Source organism: Pogonomyrmex barbatus, unplaced genomic scaffold (genome assembly GCF_055798465.1).
Source record: "Pogonomyrmex barbatus isolate J1 unplaced genomic scaffold, ASM5579846v1 scaffold5, whole genome shotgun sequence".
Taxonomy (NCBI): Eukaryota; Metazoa; Arthropoda; class Insecta; order Hymenoptera; family Formicidae; genus Pogonomyrmex; species Pogonomyrmex barbatus.
In genome coordinates, this window is record NW_028297149.1 from 9,710,848 (window position 1) to 9,731,345 (window position 20,498).

At 46.8% G+C, this 20,498-nt stretch overlaps 2 protein-coding genes across 13 annotated transcripts in view; one reads left to right on the forward strand and one right to left on the reverse strand.

Annotated features, from left to right (window-relative positions):
• The window catches only part of ds (dachsous cadherin-related 1), a 305,901-nt gene that overhangs the window by 80,333 nt on the left and 205,070 nt on the right, over window positions 1–20,498 (reverse strand). Inside the window, exon 1 of one of the 12 annotated variants that reach the window (XM_089081636.1) lies at window positions 1,430–2,944. The exons of the other annotated variants lie outside the window; for them this stretch is intronic. The gene's annotated coding sequence lies outside the window, so the exon portion shown is untranslated. Of the gene's footprint in view, window positions 1–1,429; window positions 2,945–20,498 lie in introns of those variants that run through there. 12 annotated transcript variants of the gene reach the window in all.
• Window positions 18,611–20,498, forward strand: part of LOC105427464 (uncharacterized) — a 41,263-nt gene continuing 39,375 nt past the window's right edge. Inside the window, exon 1 of the transcript XR_016140390.1 lies at window positions 18,611–20,052. The gene's annotated coding sequence lies outside the window, so the exon portion shown is untranslated. The remainder of the gene's footprint in view (window positions 20,053–20,498) is intronic.

Here is a 20,498-nt window from a genome sequence, read left to right on the forward strand (position 1 = left end):
ATCTCGCGACTCCTTTAATCATGTGATATCACCGGATATTCTTTGCTCGGATCTTTGATACTCGCGCAAAAGGAGAGACGGACGAGGAAGAGGACACGGACGAACGCAAGTTGGAATCTCAATCCTAATCTCGCGCGTTATCCTCTGTCTCGTTCTCCTAAACGTTAAAACGTTTCCACCTAAAGTCAGATATAACTGAAGGCCGGCACGTTAACCGATTCATCTCACGAACGCTCAATTCCTTTCGCTCGTCCTCGTCCGATCTCACCTTAAGAATTTCTCTTTATCTCGCTCGCACCCCGGCCATTATTGATGCCTCCATTTGTGTATCAGGAACGTCGAGCAAAATGAGTAATGTCGCTATTAGCACCGGCCGAAAATCTTACGTCTCAATGTATCTCGAACCTCGTTATACATCGCGGCCTCCTCGATCTCGTCCATCGTGATCGATACCATGATCGTGCTATGACACGCTTCGGTATATCGGAGATTTTTTTACTCGATAGAAAACGTACGACAATAAAAGTAAATGTGATCAATACCGAAATTTGCAATGGTTATTATAAATCTATAATCTATACAGGATATCGCTAGCTCTTCCTTTGATCGATATAAATATATTATTATTTAAAATATTATTTCAGATATTAAAAATTCTTACTTTGTTGTGTCATTATCAATAAAAAAAAGCTTCTTTAAGCTATACAGAAGACTTGAAAAATATTTGATCTCTAAAGATATTTTTCATACATTCCGTGATCTAATGTTTCTTTTCATTAAAGACTTTAATAATGTTCAGTGATTTTTGACGGTGAGATAATCCAGTGATCAGCACGACAATGGCGATTTCTCGGTTGATATCAGTTTTGATGTTCGCCGTGTATCGCTCGAGGTGGTATCAGTTAATGCTTCGTGACATTGATCTAACGCGCCTCGATAGATCGCATTATCTAGGACGATAATCTATCTCGTTAGCAGAAAAAGAATAGCTATCTACCTGTACGAATAGCATTCAAGTTACGAGAGCGATCTAATTTTCAGCCGTTCGATTATGTCATATAAGAAAAAGCAGAAAACTCTTTTAATAGAAATAATATATAAAGAATAATAAGATGTTTAAACAATTTTTAATATTTTTAGTTTTATATATATATATATATATATATATATATATATTTATATACAACAGATACACCATTCTATCAAGTAGGAACATACATGATATATCACGAGACACCTTGCGTATTATTGCAAAGTTTAGTCATGATGCAAAGGTGAAAGATGATAAAAAAGAGAACACACACGCACACACTTAATATAAAAAAATCATAGGGAAAAATAAAATTGATGAGAGAGGAAAGACGTGGGAAAAAGATAGAGAATAGAGAGAAAGGCGTCAGGACATTGCCAAGAGTTACGAACGCATTACCGTGAGCTGGTGAGGTGTCGAGCATGTTTATGCCCCGGATCGCCAGACTCCCGATAGTCTCTAATGGGCCACGACCACGCTGCAGCAAACTCCGTCCCTTCTTCTCTGCCATCTCGCACGGAAAAGTTCCCGTCAAGCCTGCCCTTTGTCGTTCCACCCCATCCGCGGCTGCGATCTACGTACATATTTCGTTCCTCCGAAGAGGCAGTACCGAAACCTTAATTGGTAATGGCACTCGGGGCGGATGTCGAGCGGGGCCTTAATTGGGGATAATATAAGGCAAACGCACAAATACGATTGCGATGAAATTACGGTGGCTCTCGCGTGGAGGAAACGCACTTGGGGGCCGTCTCTTTTTTTTTTTATATAATTCATATAAAGGATTTCAATTATACGGCGTTAATTGCCGCCGATCGTTCTCGGTCTTGCGTGCGCGAAAAATGATACGTAACGAGAGAGGGTCGATAAAGCCCAGAGAGATCAAGTAATGGATCCGGAATCAAAAGTTAAAAGAGGGAAGAAATATGTGACAGATATCTTTCTAATTTTGCAAAGGAAGGCGCGGAGTTTTTGAGTATGTCTCGAAGTATTTAATGTTATACCTGAAAATTTCAGAATTACGTTCACATATACACAACGTTCGCGCGAATTTTTGATCCCGTCGTGCGTGTAGAGCCCGGTGTGTTGCGTGCACATCGCAGCCTATTTGAATTAAATAGGGTAGTATACGCCGATAATGCCAGTGACTGTTGGCGGGCCCCCAATTGCCGGGCCACAAAGTGAGATGAGTTTAGCGCCATGGAATAATCATTCCATGCCGATCTCGGCATAATTCCCGGAGCGATTGCCACCGGACGTGATTCGTGGTTGCATTTGCATAAACAGCATCCACCGCGCGGCGGCAGCGGCGGCGGTGGGAGGGCGGGGGGGATAAACTCTCCTCGTCTCATTACCCGCCGGGAGTGTTAGTGCGCGGCTAGGGACCCTCTATCTTTATTTCCTCCCCCCTCCCCCCCCGTCTGCCTCTCCATTCTCGTCAATTTCGCTCGTCCTCCTTCAGACTTCGCTCGGAGATATCTGGCTCGGACTGGCAGTCGCGCTGAATACAGGAAAGTGACGGCTCAAGACGGGGGCAACATTACGTCGTGTGGGAAGATCGGATGAAAATGAATGAGGCGAAGCGTTTCTGCGATGAATATATTAAGCGGCGCGCGAAGAGTGCACTTAATAATGAATCTGATAAATACGTACGGAAAGTGCTTTAGAGTTATCGGCTAACCGTCCTAATTTTTGCACACGTACCAATAAACAATCCTCTTTTCATGGGGGAAGCTGAATAAACGCTAAAGACTAAATGAAGCTTACCGCGAGTGAAACGTACGGGATACTTATCCGCGGAGTAATAACGAGCCGTTTCGAGACACCCCTGAGGATAAAATGACGCGGGATCGTCGCAGGGGCTAATTACAAATGCACACGAGTTTCCACTCGTGTCATCGTACAAATTAGGGTGAAGGTAAAAATCGAGCGGACTCGAGGAGATCGGGGGGGGGGGGGGTCCGGGCGAAATTCGCAGGGACCCGAATAACGCGGCGGAATGAGAATACACGTGGAGAGAATAAATAAAAAGAGAGAGACGATGTGTGTGGAGGACTCTTTTCCGCGGGGGGAAGAGGGAGGGACAGAAGAGAAGAGAACGACGAAGCGAGTAAATGCGTGTGTACGTACGCGCAAGAAGGAAGACGCGAGGGGCGCGGTTATCGGCAGGTAAGTGCCCTCCCGTGTCGAGATAACGCCGACACCATGGGCGACAACATCATCCACGCCGGCGAATCGTACAAACGTAATCCCCGGCGCGTCACTAGATAACAACCGGTAGATAGATCCGTCCCGCTTCCACTCAACGCGGCTTCCTCTCTTTCGCTCTCTTCCCGCGTGTCCTCTCCCTCTGTCGTTCCTTTCTTTCTCTGTCGTTCTGCCTTTCTCGGCGCCGAGAAGGGAGATTCACCGAAAGCGACGGGAGTAAAGAGGTGCGCGACGAAAGGAACGAAGAGCAAATTGACACGTCATCCCTCTTGAGTAGCGAGCGTCCAATCGCCGACAAAAGAAAGCGGGGCTCCGATCCGTGGCGATACGCCCTCGGTGACCTACGCGATAGAAGGGGAGGAAAAAAAGGGAAGAATGTAAGACTAAGAGCGATGTTAGATCCGAAAGTCAACGTTTCGCACGCCATTTTTGATACGTATACATATTCGGAAAAGAGAGATAGCGTCATTTATTTTATCACGCCCCGAGGGGATGAAACGGTAGTTTCGTCAGCGCGTATAGATTAAGTAATAAGATGAATAAGTCATCATTTTATTTAGCAAAAACTTTTGGTCGAATATAAAATGGTATATGTTCGTCTAAATTCACATACGCGGTCGCGCCTTATTATCATAATCAAACAACTATGTGTACGTTCTCTAACGAACAGGTACGAGCGTATCGCACGACCGTAGATCTCTCCGTTAGAAAGAGATCCATCATCGTTCAGACAGATCCCGTCTCGATAACTACCGGATAATATATTAATTTACTCTCGGAGCAACACTTCACGGGTGAAAAAACCGCCGTGGAGAGGAGCCCCGAGCGATTCCGATCCGAGGCGGCGACACGCGCTGTTCCGATACGAAAGGGAGGAAGAATATCGAACTCGAAGCGCGAGGGGCGCGCGCAACAGCTCTGCCTTATCCATTGAAATTTCTTTCTACTGTCAAATCACCGAGCGTGCCACGTGTGTGCGTAGATCCGCCGTGTGTCAACGAGGCGATGCAACGCGCGTGTGAGTGCATCGGTCTCGAAGGAATCGGGACTGTGCATCCTCTCTCTGTGGGCTCCTATCGAACGGACCCATCGCTTTCCGTTCGCGCCGGGCCTTGTCTCGTGTCGGTCATTATCGGCACTCATTATATTGGAACCGATCAATCACCTCACGTCCGAACCTCTGCCGGCAATCGTCTCCCTCTCCTCTCTCTCTCTCTCTCTCTCTCTCTCTCTCTCTCTCTCTCTCTCTCTCTGCCTCTTTCTCTCTCCCTTCTCTTCTGTTTCTGTCTTTCCTTTTCTCGCGGAGAGTCGCCAAGTTATCCGGATACACGTGAAGGCACGGGCACACCCGCGTGCACCGACGGGAGACCCCATCGTCCCGGAGATACGCCGTCGAAAAAAGCCCGGGGAGTTGCGGGCTAATTACAATGTTTCGTAATAATGTTCTGTGCCACGCGGTAGATTGCAAATTATTTGGATACAAAAAAGGCGTACACCTCCGATCCCCGCCCGGCGTAATGGTCCGCCCGGCGAGCTTATGGCGGTAAAAAACGCTTTGCGAATACGCTTTCTTGGTCGGCCGAGTCCGATCCGTCGAACACGATGATTCCTCCGATGATCTTCATGCCGATCTCCGTTAAAACTTAATAACGCGGCGCAACGACAGTGATCGGTAGATTGTCGTATTTATTAACCTTCTTATTACCAAGAATTTTTTTTCGTGGCATAATACAGTCGGGTCGTTTAATATAGAAAGTTGAAATAAAATTCTATTATATAGATTTTTTTTTTAATTTCTTGCCGTACGGTTATACTGAGCACATGAGAGAGAGAGAGAGAGAGAGAGAGAGAGAGAGAGAGAGAGAGTCACATTGCTGTACGTACAAATTAGAATCTCGCTTGGGAACGCAGCAAAAAGCGTGTGTAACGCTTTAATTCAAATATTTTTAGCACACAAGTAGCTATAACGCTACGCACTAAGAATAGAAGTATTATGTACGTATTATAACATCCGTGGCTATTAATTTCAACTCGAGTACTGTTTCGCGCGTTTAGTGCTACTTAATGCAAGTAGATAACATCCGGTTTGCGTCGGGGAACTCGCTAACGTCGACTTTATCGAAGCAAGAAGCCTAGTACGGATTTTGCCAAGCTACGGCACTGCCGGCGAGCAGCACAACCACGCGGTATAATGACCGCGGTATAAATTCATAACGGTGTATCGCACACAGCGGCGACGTAATTAGAAATTTTTCAATTCGCCCGCCTGTACGGTGGCCCATGGCAGAAATCGTGCTGGCCGGAGAAACGGCGATAAATCGGACATTTCGTAATTGCCATCTCTATTAATGCCGTTGTCATACATGAGAGGTACAAAAGATACTTCTGGAAACCGCCGTGTTCCCTTTCGCGTAAACGTCGTGGCAAAATATGACAATACCGATGACTGTTTGCGAGGCCGGCAACATATGTTAATAGACGAAAGTGAGGAAATATTCGTGCCGCACTCGCCTGCGAAAATTTATGGCTGACATTTCAGCAACACTTGCAACGAGCAAAAGAAAAAGAAAGAGAGAGGAGGGAGAGAGATTGACGAGGCTTTCCATAGATCTAGCGGTGGGATAACTCGCGGAATCGCGAGATTTCTTCTGGTAGATCCGAGGAATAAGGAAAAATGACGTTTCGTAAGGTGCCGAGGGTGCGGCGAGAGCATAGATCTTATCCGATTATCAACATTACAACACTCAGTACAACACTCGTGAAGACGAGCAAAGGCGCAACAAAGAAACGCGCGGCTTATCTCGTAAGTGCGATCAATGAATGAATGTTTAAACCGAAGTAATTCGAATGGGATATTAAATCAAATAAGGATTAATAAATCAAGCGCGTCTATATTAAACGGCCCGGTCGACGCATGGCGTTGCGAATGCAGAAATAAAGGAATGTCGAATATCTATTCAGCAGAGGCGTATATAGGTGTCGGCGAGGGAAAGGGGCGTTGGGGAGATGAGGTACCGCGGCATAACGAGTCCGGGACTGCCCCCGATGGCCGAGCGGTTGATTAGCAATTTTAAAAGCAATAAAAACGATTCATAATTCGTTGGCAGAAAAAGCGGCCGCGCTAATGAGAAACTGCCGCACTCGTTATTGTGTGTGTGTGTGTGTGTGTGTGTGTGTGTGTGTGTGTGTGTGTGTGTGTGTGTGTGTGTGTGTGTGTGTGTGTGTGTGTAATATATATACATATACATATACATATATATAGATATATAGGTAGATACACGTGTAGGCCGTGGCCGACTACCTGCGCGTTATGGGATACACTACGTTCCGGAGAGTCCGGATGATTTCTTCCTTTCCTCCGCGCGCGCGCGCAGACGCGTTACGAGGATCCTGTCGAAAACCTTCAAAACCTTCCACCGGAACTTGACGCACGATGAGATTTTAGTATAATGGATAACGCGCGGTGGAGTAAACCACGGGGCGGTGATTCCGGGCGAGCCGCTAAATTGCAAGGAAATACTTTGTTACTAGACAGTGATGTACCGCGGACGTTTAATTAACTCTCGGGCTTAATAACGATGTTACGATGCGATCGCGTACCGCGAGAAACGATCGCCCGCGTGCGCACGCGTATGCATGTGTGCGCGCCCGCGCGCCCCTTCTGTGCTTTCGGTAAATTGATATTTTTAATAAACGCAAGTTGCTAATTAGCTTAATTACGCGTTACTACCGTATGCACTCTATCCCGATGCGCGGTCCGCTTACGAATGTGTGCGTACAGATGTACGGGATTTGAAGACGAGGTGATTGGACCTGGCCACTTACCGACGCACTCAGAAAATGCTCAGTGCCGCGATCGATCCCATTTCACGCCTCCCCCCCCCTCTCTCTCTCTCTCTTTCTTTCTCTTTCTTTCTCTCTTACTTTTTTTCCTTTTTTCATATACGTATCTCGAGAAATATAATAACCGTACCCTCTCCTCCCTGTATCCCAATGTTATCACGAACATTAGAGTGTACCTGAGAAAGGGGAGTGACGGGACCGAAGTTGGGATATCCGTGGCGGAGAGTAGCGAAAAATAAAAAGTCTGAAAACGGCGCGAAAGACGAACAGGGCGCGACTGGGGCCTCTCGTATCTCGAGTGCTCCCCCTTTTCTCTGCGCTGCGCTCGTTATCTGCATAATTAGTTACTCCGAGTGTATATACGCGTCTGGAACAGGAGCGAATCAATTCGCACTGCTCTCTCTCTCTCTCTCTCTCTCTCTCTCTCTCTCTCTCTCTCTCTCTCTCTCTCTCTCTCTCTCTCTCTCTCTCTCTCTTTCTCTCTCTCTCTCTCTTCGTCCGCTTTTTTCAAGCTACGGAAGTTCGAGGAGCCGAAGAAAGATAGAGGGAAAGGAAAGAAGCATTGGGGGTGAAGAGTCTCCGGAGGCCCGCCATTTGACCGCTCTAAACGCGCCTCGCCAGATATTGCGTCTCGATCAGGCCACATTTCTCCGTGGCCGATATCGAGAATGGAGGTAGCAACAAAGAAGAAAGAGAAGGAGAAATTGGAAGATGTGGGGATAATGGCGAGAGCACTTATATATACACACACTATCGTTCACATTATGTTTTAATTCAAAAGTTATCTACTTGTCGGTATCACACAGTTGCCAATTCCGTGTTTTTAATGAAACTATTTATATTTTTTTTCTGAAAAATACCAAATATTAAAAGTGGGAAAATCTGCCAGACAAATGCGTAACTTAACATCCGTGTTAAAGTCTGTCTTAAAACTCACGTCCGCCAACTTATCGTGTCTCTGATTGCGTAATAAAATTTAAAGAATTAATTTTTATATGAATGCATAACCATAAAAACGCTTTCACTGAAGAATATTAAGAGTGAGAGAAAATATATATTTTATTTCCTTTTCGCTGTCAATTATGCAGAATTTCGAAAAAAAGATCTGGGTGTGTACAGGCGCGTCATAAAGCAGATTCGCGTCGATCAAAAAGTATACATCATGCTAATTATTCAAAGTTGTCATCGATCTTCTCATCGGTTGCGTCGATATGCGTTTTCACCGTGGAACATCGGTAAGAATCACCTGGATGCGATCGTTACGCGACCGATTTGCATCACGCTGGATTTAATTGGACCGAGTCGGCTCTGTCAGATGTACGGAAAATTAATTATTTATACATAATTGAAAGGGGGAAGGGTATACAACGTAGCATGGTGGTAGATCGCACCGATTGTGTATTTCGTCATCAATAAAGTTTTGGTAGGCGCAGGTAGGACCCTCGCGGTATCGCCTCTCATCTGCGAAAACATCCCGAGGCCCCTGTGTCTCTCTTTTTCTCTCTCTCTCAGTCCTTCACGCACGCACACGCACACACATACGCCACTCGTCATCTCTTTTTCATTCTCTCTTCCGTTGTCTCTCTTTCATCGAACGAGTCTTACAAATACAAACTGAATGGGCCGTTCAACAAGCGCGCGTGCACCGATTCTGGCAAAAGTGACCCGCAGTCGCATTAATATCACCCGAAATGATGGATTACGCTCGGGGCGCAGTTTTGATTTATTTTTATTTCCACGACAGGGGACATATCACGCGTCTCCGTTATACACGGATATGTATGAGAGTCGGCCTTATCGCGTACACGCATTGAATCGACCGCGCAACGTTCTTGCAATTACAGAAACGGACGATGTATTAAAGAGATCGGTCCATCGACAACCAATACTCTTGCTTCGCCATTCCCTCCCGTTCAATACGCCACAATGTTCGCACGACGCGTTAAGAATGTTCTAATTAACGCACATCGATCGTCCACGTGATAGAACGTCATCGAAAAGTGTCGCACGACTATTTTTAAATTATCAAAAAAAAGTTAATGATACGTGAGAAAGAAATTAATATGTTTCGTGAAATTTTTCTCACGTCTCACTGTCTTTTGCGCTCTTATCGCGTCTCGTCACACAAACTGCAAATCCAATTAATTCGTGAATTTGTACTTCTACCTCACACGAGGTATTCACGTCAACTCGTGATTTATCGCGCCGGAGCTATACTTAATATAGCTAATACACGGCCGTGCGTCCCAACACATACCACGGGAGTGTTTTATCGCGCTAAGTACCTGCTTAGCCGCGGCAAATTCTAGATTCCGGTACGTACGTATATCGACGGGCGCACACGGTATATCCACCGGAGAGATTTGTATTCCCTCGGCGTTGGAGATCTCTGGCGAGCGGAGCTCGCCCGGCGTTGACATTTACGGCTTACATCGTGCATATCCACACACGTTTAGGACGTTTAACATTTCGCCGGCATGTTCGATTCCCCTTATTTATGTTGCGCGTACTCTCACCCGTACCTCCCTGGCGGATTAGTTAGGCAAGTGCCCGGTGCCATATACGCGAGATTAGCAGATGCTAGATACACCCGAATGGAATTGGTCAATCCCGCGGCGGCTCGGATCTCCGCGTTGCCCACGGCGAACGTTGGCCGTCTCTCACGTTCCGATTGCCGTACGCTCTTTTCCCGCAAAGTTCATCATCTCGCGCGTTGCATCGAAGACAGTATTATATCTACGGCGTGATATTTTATGCGGGCGTCGTTGAACAATTCCTTGTCAATTATCCGTTGCGAAATCGTACGCCGGCAACGCGAAGTCGCGGACGATCGTTGATGGAACTGATATTACGTCGTGAATCGCTTGTCGCAATCTAAGGCACAAATGGTAATAATCATCATCTAAAGGAATAACATAACGATAATATACTGGAGTTGTTTTCTTTTTCTTGTGATATATAAATACACGGATGAAGCAAAATTGTATTTTAAGTGTCATTTGGAAATTCGAAGGATTAGAACATTGCTATCATCTTTTGGCTCGTGCGATTTTACGATCATTTTACGATCATGCTTAATGCACGGCTTCGTCCTTAACAATTCCTGATATAAAATTCTTCTTTTAAAAAGAAATGAAGAAAGAACAGAGAAAACCGAACTGAATATTTCTAGAATAAATTTATAAATATTGACAGAGAGAGAGAGAGAGAGAGAGAGAGAGAGAGAGAGAGAGAGAGAGAGAGAGAGAAAAGGGAGAGAACGTGATGCAAAAGGGAGAAACGAAATCGAATGGGTTATGGAAAGGTTCACGAGGACGACCTAATCAGCGCACTAATGCATCGATCCATCATGTCGTGGGACAACTACACCGAGATAAGACTCGTGAGTCGTACACACGTTCCCGGGTCTTACAAGCGAAAGGGAGACCAGATCTTTGGTAGACGAAGGATCGCCGGTACGAGTGGTGGCCGATCCTTTTGGCGACAGGTGCTTGACGGGAGAGAGAGCTTCCTTCCCGTGCGACTTTTACGGTGGTGCCAAGTCGCGCAAACCTACCAGCACGGCACGGCATGGCACGCACGTGAGGTCCGGCACGACGAACGCGTGAACACGTCTCGTTCTCGCGGCGAGAACGTATGCGTGCGAAAACGAGTCCCGGATGGTGCATCGCGAATCGTTAAAAATAGAAGCTACGGGAGATGAGTTTATTGCGAGGCGTGAGATCCGATGCGAACGAGCGAAAGGATTATCGCTCTCTCTCATCGAGAAAGGTAACGAAACGGGGAAGTGATATTATCCCCCTTTTATCCGGGGAGACAGTATCCTCGATACACCACACTACAATTTACGGACACGTGGGAAGTTTCGCCGGTTGAAGCAATTAGGCAAAATTTGTTTCTGTGCAACGCGTAATTTATCTACGTGTGAGTCGAAAGAGATAATCGAAAGCGAAATGAGGGTTTCGAGATGTATCTCCTGATGCAATCCGACGCGACGTAAAGCGATGTAATTATATCGAATAACGAGTAATAATGATTTATAACTCAATCCCGAAGTTCTAAGGATCCACAAGCCTCCGACGTAATCACAATTGTGGAACCTCCCGGCGACAGGTGCTGGATGGGAGTGTATTTCCCTTGGGTACACGCGTGCATGCGCGTATATCGCGTATACGCGTTTCACGCACACCAATACGCGAATAAAGACGTGCCTTAAGACCTAATTAAAATTCATTATCTGACGCTTTCCAGTTCACAATGCCGACTTAGGTTCGAATTTCAGGTGGAAATCGCGGGGGATAATAACGGAGGATTAATCAACGTTGTTGCGCAAGAGACTGTTGGCAGTTTTGCAAGGAGGAATCTAAAGAACTGACGGGGCACCGACGGCGTTTCTCTCGCGATACAGCGCCTGCAGCGGCATTGCGCAGTGCCTTCCAAGAAGAAATCGTTAATGAGCCAGCGCACGCGCGCTGTTAAATGGCGCGACGCTTCCACCTGACGTCCTCGCGATAAATAAGCGACGCGATTATAATCGCAGCGCGTCGGCAATTATGCAAAAATCCGCGAGCGTGCGTTTTGTAACAACGCAAATCTTCAAGTGGCGCGATATCCCCGTGTGCGCGCGCGCGCGCGCGCATGCGCGCGACGAACTAATTAACCCCGTCTTAAAATACTGCCGGTCAGATCAGCCCGCCGTAACTTCACGACGACGTCCAGTCCCCCGTGACATCCCGAGAAAAAGAGCCGCTCGGGTCAACGTATCTATATTAGGCCGCAATTAAAAACTCCGGAGGATCGCGCATTTTTAAAAGGGTGTTATCGCCGCCCGCGCGGACACGGCTCACTTTAATAACATTATTTTTGCCGCCGAGAACTTGGACGACTCTCCCGGCGCACTCGACGTACCGAGAACGAAGTCTCCAAATTGGCGTATACGCCAACCGGTTTTTCACCAAGTGCGATAACGCCGCAAACCCGACAGATGTTTCTCGACACCGGGACAGATACGAAAACCCATCTTGTCCCCAGCGATTTCACAGTCGTAAAAAAAAAAAAAAAAATAAGAATGACGAGACGAGAAGAACGGAAGACTGTAATCGAAAAATGAGGAGAAAATTCGTCTCTGGTCATTTTTTCTCTCTTATCATTCTTCTTTGTCTCGAGTGTCTTCAAAAAAATCACATTTTAATCCAGTTCCGAGGTTAATGAGGGGTAATTACGACTGCGCGACGCAACTACGAAATAACTTCCTTTTCGTACAATTGATCCGAATCAACGCCAAAGACGACGACATGATGCGGGACCAATCATGGAAAAAAAAAGAAAAAAAAAAAAAGAAAAGGGAAGAGGAGACGACTTTGCGGTTCAGTGGCACGGAATGCGTCAGGCCAGACTAGGATAAGACCAGCTTAGAGATTGCTGCATTTATGGCCAATAAAGTCGGCTTCTTGTCGGCCGTTAACATGTCAGCTCCAGTTTTTCATCGACGCAGTCTCTTTACTTCGCATTTACCCTCTCCTGCCCTTGTCATTCCTCTCATCGTTCCTCCCGCCGCATCGACCTCGTCGCTTCTTATTTCTTCATTTCTGATTGTCTGCACACGCGTGTTACCATGTCTTTAGTCGTGATTCGCGATCTCCAAAAGATGCAAGAGAAATCAAGATGGAGATTGCGGCCACGTTGCCGCTGTGAAAGGGAAAGAGACGTAGAGAATTAATCCGACGTCGATCTACTTAACGTCGCGTCCGCGAAGATGACCATCCTATTTTAATTTTATCTTGTCGTTACGTTAACATTTGAATAACAGTGATCAGGAGATACATAAACGTGAAGTTAAAGATGCGAAAGAGGAATCGCGACGGATTATGCGCAAACTGCGAGCTTAATTAAGCGTCATTCATGATCGGCGCGAGTCATTACGAGTCGTCACCGCCGCGAGAAATCTCGTAAATCGTCGTTAGGGACTTGTAGGGAGGTCGCACCGATCCCGTTAGATAAGGGAAGACTTACGCGTACTTAGCACGGTGGAAGAGGCAGAGAGATGCGGGAGGGGCGTGCGAGAAATGCAATCTCGTGCCCACGGTCATGATCCTCTTCCGGTGCGTCCCTCTCTCACGATCCCTCCGATCCGCCGATCTGTTTTCGCGGATACGCCAGATCGTCCGATCGGCTGATCGCGCGCGGCTATCGTGAAGTGAACGGCGCCCGGCGTCAATTCCACCGCTGGAAATCGCCGATTATTGCGAACGATCGGCCGATCTACGATCTTGACCTCCTACGTGCCGGCAATTCCGCTCGCTCTCTCCGCGCCGCGGAGACGGTGAAAAATCTTAGCCGCGACTGTATCTCTCACGAAGGGGAAATGGCGCGAAATCATTCTGCGCGACTGCCCATCCCGTTAAGATTATGATAATAATATTCCCGCGGAGACGAAGTATCGCCGCGATAGGTTTTCGATATTTCTCGCTCGACGCTCGACGCTTAATCCCGCCGGATTTTTCTCCCGCCCGTATGAAACTCAGCAAGACGAATAATTAGCCGGGTGAGGAGAACGAAAAGTATCCTCTTTTCTGCTCTTTCGCGCGCCGTCCCTGTTCCTCCCGTCTCGAAGCGGCGACGAGGACAGGTTTAAAACGATCGTCATAAGCGATAAACTCGCTAAATTATTGGACAGAGCATCGGCGCGATCGGCCCGCTTGCAAAATCGCTCGCCGCGCTAGTTCACGTGTCTCTCGCAAATCCGCCGCCGTCTAAAATCGTCGTCGCATGAATCTCGACTTGTGACGCTTTCGGTTGGCCGAGGAGGATCGAGAAAGACGCTTCTATCCTCCTCGCGCGTTCGGTGTACGCGCGATTATCGCAATCGAGCGGGAGGAAAAAAGCGAGAGCGGGAAAGAGAGAAAGGGAGAGAAGTTTTCGCTTCTTGAACACGGCGAGGACAGGTTTAAACGATCGTGGCGAGCGATAAAGTCATTAAATTATGGCATACAATGTCGGGACACGAACACAGTCGCGTGCGCGCACGTGCGTTTTCGAGCGTACGATCGCGTACGCGGTCGTACGCGTCGCGGTATTGCTGGCTGCGTACGACACGACGTTAATGCAAACATTTCTCTCACTTACGACACTTGGACGGGACCGCAAGTCCCTTTCGCTCCGCTTTTACGCGCCGATCTTTGCACTTTGCGTACGTATTCTCGCCTCTTCCCGCCTCTCTTCCGCGTCATGTCGCCGTACGTCTGCAATTCGACACGCCGTTGCATGCGTTTATTTCCGCTTATTTGACGCAACTCATTTCCGTATGTACTCGCGGCTTGGCGCGTTCTCGAAAAATCAAGAAGTTAGGGCACGCAGAAAACGCGCGTCTCTACAGGCATAATTCTCCCCTTCGGTTTTTATCCGCGCCGAGAATCGTCACTCGGGAGCGAGCCGTCAGAGGCGTGCACGCGCGTGCGAGAGAGAAGTGTATGTGGGTGGGCATGCGAGTGGTCCGAGCCGGTGTGCGTTTTGACGTTTCGACTTTACAATCTACCTCGACCAAGACCGGACAACCCGCGGAATTAAGGATGTAGATTGCTATCGCCGGTTCGGACGCGAGCACGTATGGCCGGACCCTCGTGAATCCCGCGAGGTTGTATCCCGAAAATCCAAGCGCGAGTCCGTGAGAGACCCCGAGGACGCTGAATTTCGGGGCGGATCGAGCCAGGCGATAAGCGCACGGCTGTCAATTTGAATTTGAAATTATTGTCATTAATCCCTGCGGGATCCGCGCCGCGCGGCGAGTCGTTCTAGCCGGCGACTCCGCTCCGAAGAGAGCGTTTAACGTTCGCCTTAACTTTCCACGCCCGAGGTTTACAATCCCGACAACGTTTACACCGTTTTAATATCGTGAATCACTTTGTTTGCGCGGAGAAACTCGGACCACGAAAAAAAGAAGCGAAGTAATTTGTGCCGCCTATAGAGATACTATCTATATGAGCAATCCTCTCAATGATCTTCGATAAATAAAGAAAATATTCGCCGCAAAAATCGTCAAATAAACACATCGGTCGACGAAGATAAATTTCCTATTATCGCATCATTAGATTCTCCTTGACTTCTGGTCTTGCGAAGAGTTATCCCAACGCTTTCTTTTATATTTAATTAAACATACGATTAAAGATTAACACATATTGATTAATTTAATTCAATGTGTGTAATTTCTTTGCGCTCTTCGATAAATAAGTATCTAGATAAATCCGAATGAATAATTAATTTTTGACGAGCGCGAATCTACCTTGTGAGCTCGAGCTTTGTGGACAATTCTCCTCTTATTGCATTCTCGTGATTAGTCAACGGAACGATCTGAAAATTGCGATTCTTCGGGGTCGACCGGTCGGTCGGCCCGTGGTAGCCGGCTCGACGAGCGCGGCGCGACTTACGATCACTAAATTCCAATTAACCGTACGGGCTGTGGCACATAACCGCCGGTGTATTCTAACTCATCTTAGACGCGTCCGCCTTGCATCGTGACCGCGCTTCCTCCTCCGTATTTAATCATACCGCGGCGTCTGGGAGGGTCGGGAGGAAGGACCGACCGACCGACCGACAGTATTCCTCGCGTATATCTTCCTCGTGTTTTCTTCTGCGTTCCTCTTCGCCAGGGTTAACCACGAAGAGAAGATAACGTGCTCGGGCTATCTCGGCCGGATGAACTAACCATAACGTCAGGACCGGCGCGTTAGATCTTCGCTACGCTTTATACAGCGGCGTCACCGCTCTCACGTAAAATGCACAAGGAATGTCGGACGAAGAAGTCTTATTACGGATTTCGAGCGATAAATTAAGACGATATATTCGTCTAACACAAGAATTGTATATCGCTTTTAATTGTATAACTTGTAAAATCATATACGATTCAGAAATAATTTCACAAATATAATTTGAAGCAATACAGTTCTAATGGATGTGGACAAACATTTAATAAACATTCCAGCAAATAAACATACAAATAAACAAACATATGTACGTATGTTCTTATTACAACAGTCCGGACTCCCAGTTGGTCGGCCGAAAAAGGAAATTCCAGGCGGGACCAAGGATCGCCTAGCGTTCGCCCGACACGAGTTTAATTAATGCCCCCTAAGCGCGTACGGACACAAATGCAATCTATCGCAAGAATTTACAGCGCGTTTGCGGAATATCCCGCGGCTTCCTTTTTTTCTCCTTCCTCCCTTTCGGCGAGAGAAAGGAGCCCTGAGGGATAGAGCGCACTATGCGGCCTTAGCGTTATATTGAGCCCCGCTACGCGCGAGGCGGACCCCATCAGAGCGGCTTAACTTAGTTTCGAAGTCTCATCTTACTCTCACGTTGGGCGGCGTAATGAACCAACATGACTTGCGGTTTGCCGGGCCCGTGTTCTTGCCTTATTGAAACCAGTGTCGCTCATCCGCTCGGTCCCCGAGGGCTCTCTCTCCTCTATCTTAGGCCTAGGCGGCCTCTCAGCAATTATTTTCAATGTTCTCTCACGTATCTTACGGTACAGGTGCAACCAATTAGCCAATCGTTTCCCTTTCTACGCAGCAGATTTAATAACATAGCAATGCCCCGACGTTCAATCAATGTTTCAACAATTCTACCGCTTGTCTGCTCCTCAACGAGGCCGCCCTTCATGTTCTACGTACAAATCGCTTAACTATATACATATTGTTTCTTCGAAACCTCCTCTCGCTGTTGGATGAGATAGTCTCCGTCAAGACAGTTCCTTGTAACTATATCGATCGACCAATCTGAAAAATATAGCGTTGTCGTCCTTTATCATTGAAGGCATCTCCGAATATACTTATCGATGATTATTACGCCATTACATAACGCATATTCCGACACCGCGTTACCTCGGCTGCGATTCCGTGACTTTCGGCTGAACTGATCCTCCTCTTTATGCACGCGTTCGCAGAGGCAACTCCGACACTCCGCCGATCGGAGACGTGAAATACGCGCGGCGTAAATTTCGGCGCGGGTCGCCTCGGCGAGTCCACGCCGCGGTTAAATCGCTTAAACCGATGCGCTCCGATCGCGATGATGTATCGCAAGATGGAGGATGTTGAACTCCGAGAGTTTAGCAGCCTGAGAACCTGAAAATGCACTCGCATTGCCGTTTACGCGATGCGAGGAAATTGCACGTTTCGCAGATTATCGAGTACCCGACGCAAGATTATTCGACGATTCTTCTCGGACGCTTGTAATCTGCGACGCCGTTTAATTAGCTCGCACGGTTGTTTTGCGGCAATCTATGCGCTCGCTTGCGCTTCCCGTCCATTTTTGCGGATAATCGCGCGAAAGGCGCGTTCTCTCGTGACGCGAGTAAAGACAATGGCAAAGAATAAAAACGAATAAAATTCCAGAACAAACGCGCGCACGCTGCTCCACCGGTTCTGAATTCCAGGGTGTTCGAGTGTCCTTGAGCTCGTACGCGATGGAACGTCGTCCGACGAGAGGCCGCCGTCGATTCCTTCGACGGTCGATCACGATCCACGACTCGTTACGGATTGATATCTTCCTCGATGTTCCGTCACACGAGGGTATATTCCACTCGTAGACCACACTCATTCCCGCAGATGAATCAATGCGGCGTAACTAATTGACAAATTGTAGCTCTTTTCAACCATTTCTCATATTCGATATCCGCATTCGATACGCGCTGTTAATTAATAATTTTGAATAAACACCATAAGCATCGATACCGCGTAATAATGTACACTTATGCATTTAACGAAACAAGCGACTTCCAAGTGCGTACGAAGTGTACTTTCATTTCACTTTTATACCACTTGAAGAGTAATAAGCACGACACGTGCGACCGACTTTCCTTCTCTGTATCGTGGGATTGTTGGCCGATATCAAACAAGATGTTTTTTATACGTCGTGCCGTTCTTTTACAGATTGGCCGATCGATATAATTTTAAATTAAATTTTGCTTCTGTTATTTTGATCGTGCTGCTTCCTTAAAATACGAATTGCAAGATTTGTGCCAACTGCATCGACATCCTATTAATATCAATCTTGTTATATTTATATAAAAAAGTAAGTCGCTGTTCTGCTATTTTCTTTCTTCGATTCTTTTTTTTTCTCATTAATTAAAAGTGAATAAATTATACTTTTTAAAATTGATGTATATTGTAAGGTTTGAAAAAATTCTTTAAGAATCTTATTAAAAAAATGCAGATTATGATAAAACAATCTAAACGTCATTATATGTAACGTGCGCATTTTTTTGGTGCACCTACCCTCGCTCGACAGATCGTGATACAGGTGCAAAGGCCGATTCGACTCGCTTGTCGTCGGTACGAATGACTATTACGGCCATTAAGAGCCGAATTTGAATCGGAAAGGCATTAAAGATATTTTATGGCCTCCCGTGGTGCGAGACCATCGACGTACACATGTGTACGCGTGTTCGTACATACGCACATACGCGCGACAGTGTCCATGATTCTGCACTCAATTATCGATATAAATAATATTAACGCCCGTTTCGTCGCTTTGCTCGGCGCGCGACCGAATGGTGTCGCATTGTATTTCTGTCAATAATTCTCCTTATCAGCGTCTGTCCTCGACGAAATCCTTGGTACACCAAGCGAAAATATCCAAATATATCGCTTCATAATTTGCCGTTTATTTAAGATAATAATCGATTAACAATTTACGCCACGAGAGTACTTATTTTATTGTCATTGTTGAAAATCGTATTTCGCGCTTCAAGTCCCAAAATAAATATCAAAGTAAGAGCCTTAACGAGAACGATCAACGTCACCTAAATCATTACCGAAATCCGCGCGATCTCTCAATCTGCATGTAATAACGCATAATTGATCCCTATGCCAAATTAATTCCACGCCTCGTTACACTTCGCTGTTTCACCGCTCCGCGAGGGACCGCCGCGACACGCATGTAAAGCGCGCGCGCGCGCGCGCGCGCGCGCGTGCGCACGCGATGGTGCGGTACCGAGACTTGTCCCTATACGTCCGCTCGTCCACTCGCTGTTCCTCTTCTGTCTTTTTCCCCGCCGCGCTGTTTCTATTAGTGCGCGGCCCGGCGCTCCGAGGAGTCTGTATAAATTAATTAGTAGATATGTCCTGAGATACGCGGCCTCCCACCGTACGACGTGCCGCTATCTCCTTCCCCATCGAACGTCCGACCGCCGTGGGTAACGCATTACGATCCGAGCATAGCGCGACGCGCGTGTGCGTGTGCGTGTGCACTTGTACGCAATGATGTACGTACACGTGCACGTACATATAGGTACACGTGCGCGACGCCGCGGTCGCGCTCGCATGCGCGTACGTCGTGTGCGGAGGTGTCGGCCGAAGGGAAACCTCCGCGCGGGGGCTCCCATCGAGAGGGAGGGGGAGGATGTACTAACGGATCATTGAACAGTACAACCAGAGGTCCACGTACGAGAGCTGGCCAGAGCTGCGATCCTCCTCGGGGATTATCTCGCAATTTCAACCGAGCTTCGACGTAATCGCCTGACGCACGCGTTACAAACATTACGCGTGCGATACGTCGCAAGTCGGACTCGTATGATTGCGCGCGCGGAGAACAACAATAGCGTATATCGCTTGTTATCTGCTGATATCACGAGTGGGAGTATCAGAGGGAATAGAGTTTAAAGAGAGATAAAAGAGATAAAATATAGAAGTTGCACGAGATTTTGTTTTTTGTTTTGTTTTATGGAAATCTTATAGAAAGATAACGAAGAACATGGTTTAGACGTGTCGATGTAGGTCACCGATAAAGGCAGACAAATTTGAGAGATGATTAGCCTCTAATGTCGCTAGTTACGATTATATATAACGTCTGTAACGCGTAATTTGAGAGGAAAGTAAGTTATGTCGCTAACACGTTCGTCGTCTGACTTTTCTGGATCTTAATCATTCAAGGAACCATCTCGAGAGGGCAATGGTGTCAACTTCAACTTCTGGCCTCGCCTTGTAAGATATCGAATATAAAATTGCTATAAAACCTAATTAAATTTAGGATCGAGCTTTCACATACGGTAATATGACCACAGTGACGGTCGTTGTAGATCACTGACCCGCTAATTAATTCCGAGAGAAACTGTAAACATATCTCGCGTAGTTTCCAAGAGAGTTTGTCGTGCGCAACAGACGCGCAATTTATCTTATTTATTACAACTCATGGAATTGTCGCTTGCACTTTATCTCTATGCATGCAGGATCGAATTCCATAGATTCTGAGAGGATCATGTGGCCGTGTCGGCATGAATTGTAGTTGGAGTAATAGAACCGGTTGTATTTTACAGAAATTTCCGTAAAGCTACATCTCTCTCTCCATATAGTAAATATTGAAAATAAAAAAATAAGAGAGTTTATCGCGGGACATCAATCTAGAGAAGAAATTAACTTCGCTGAACGTT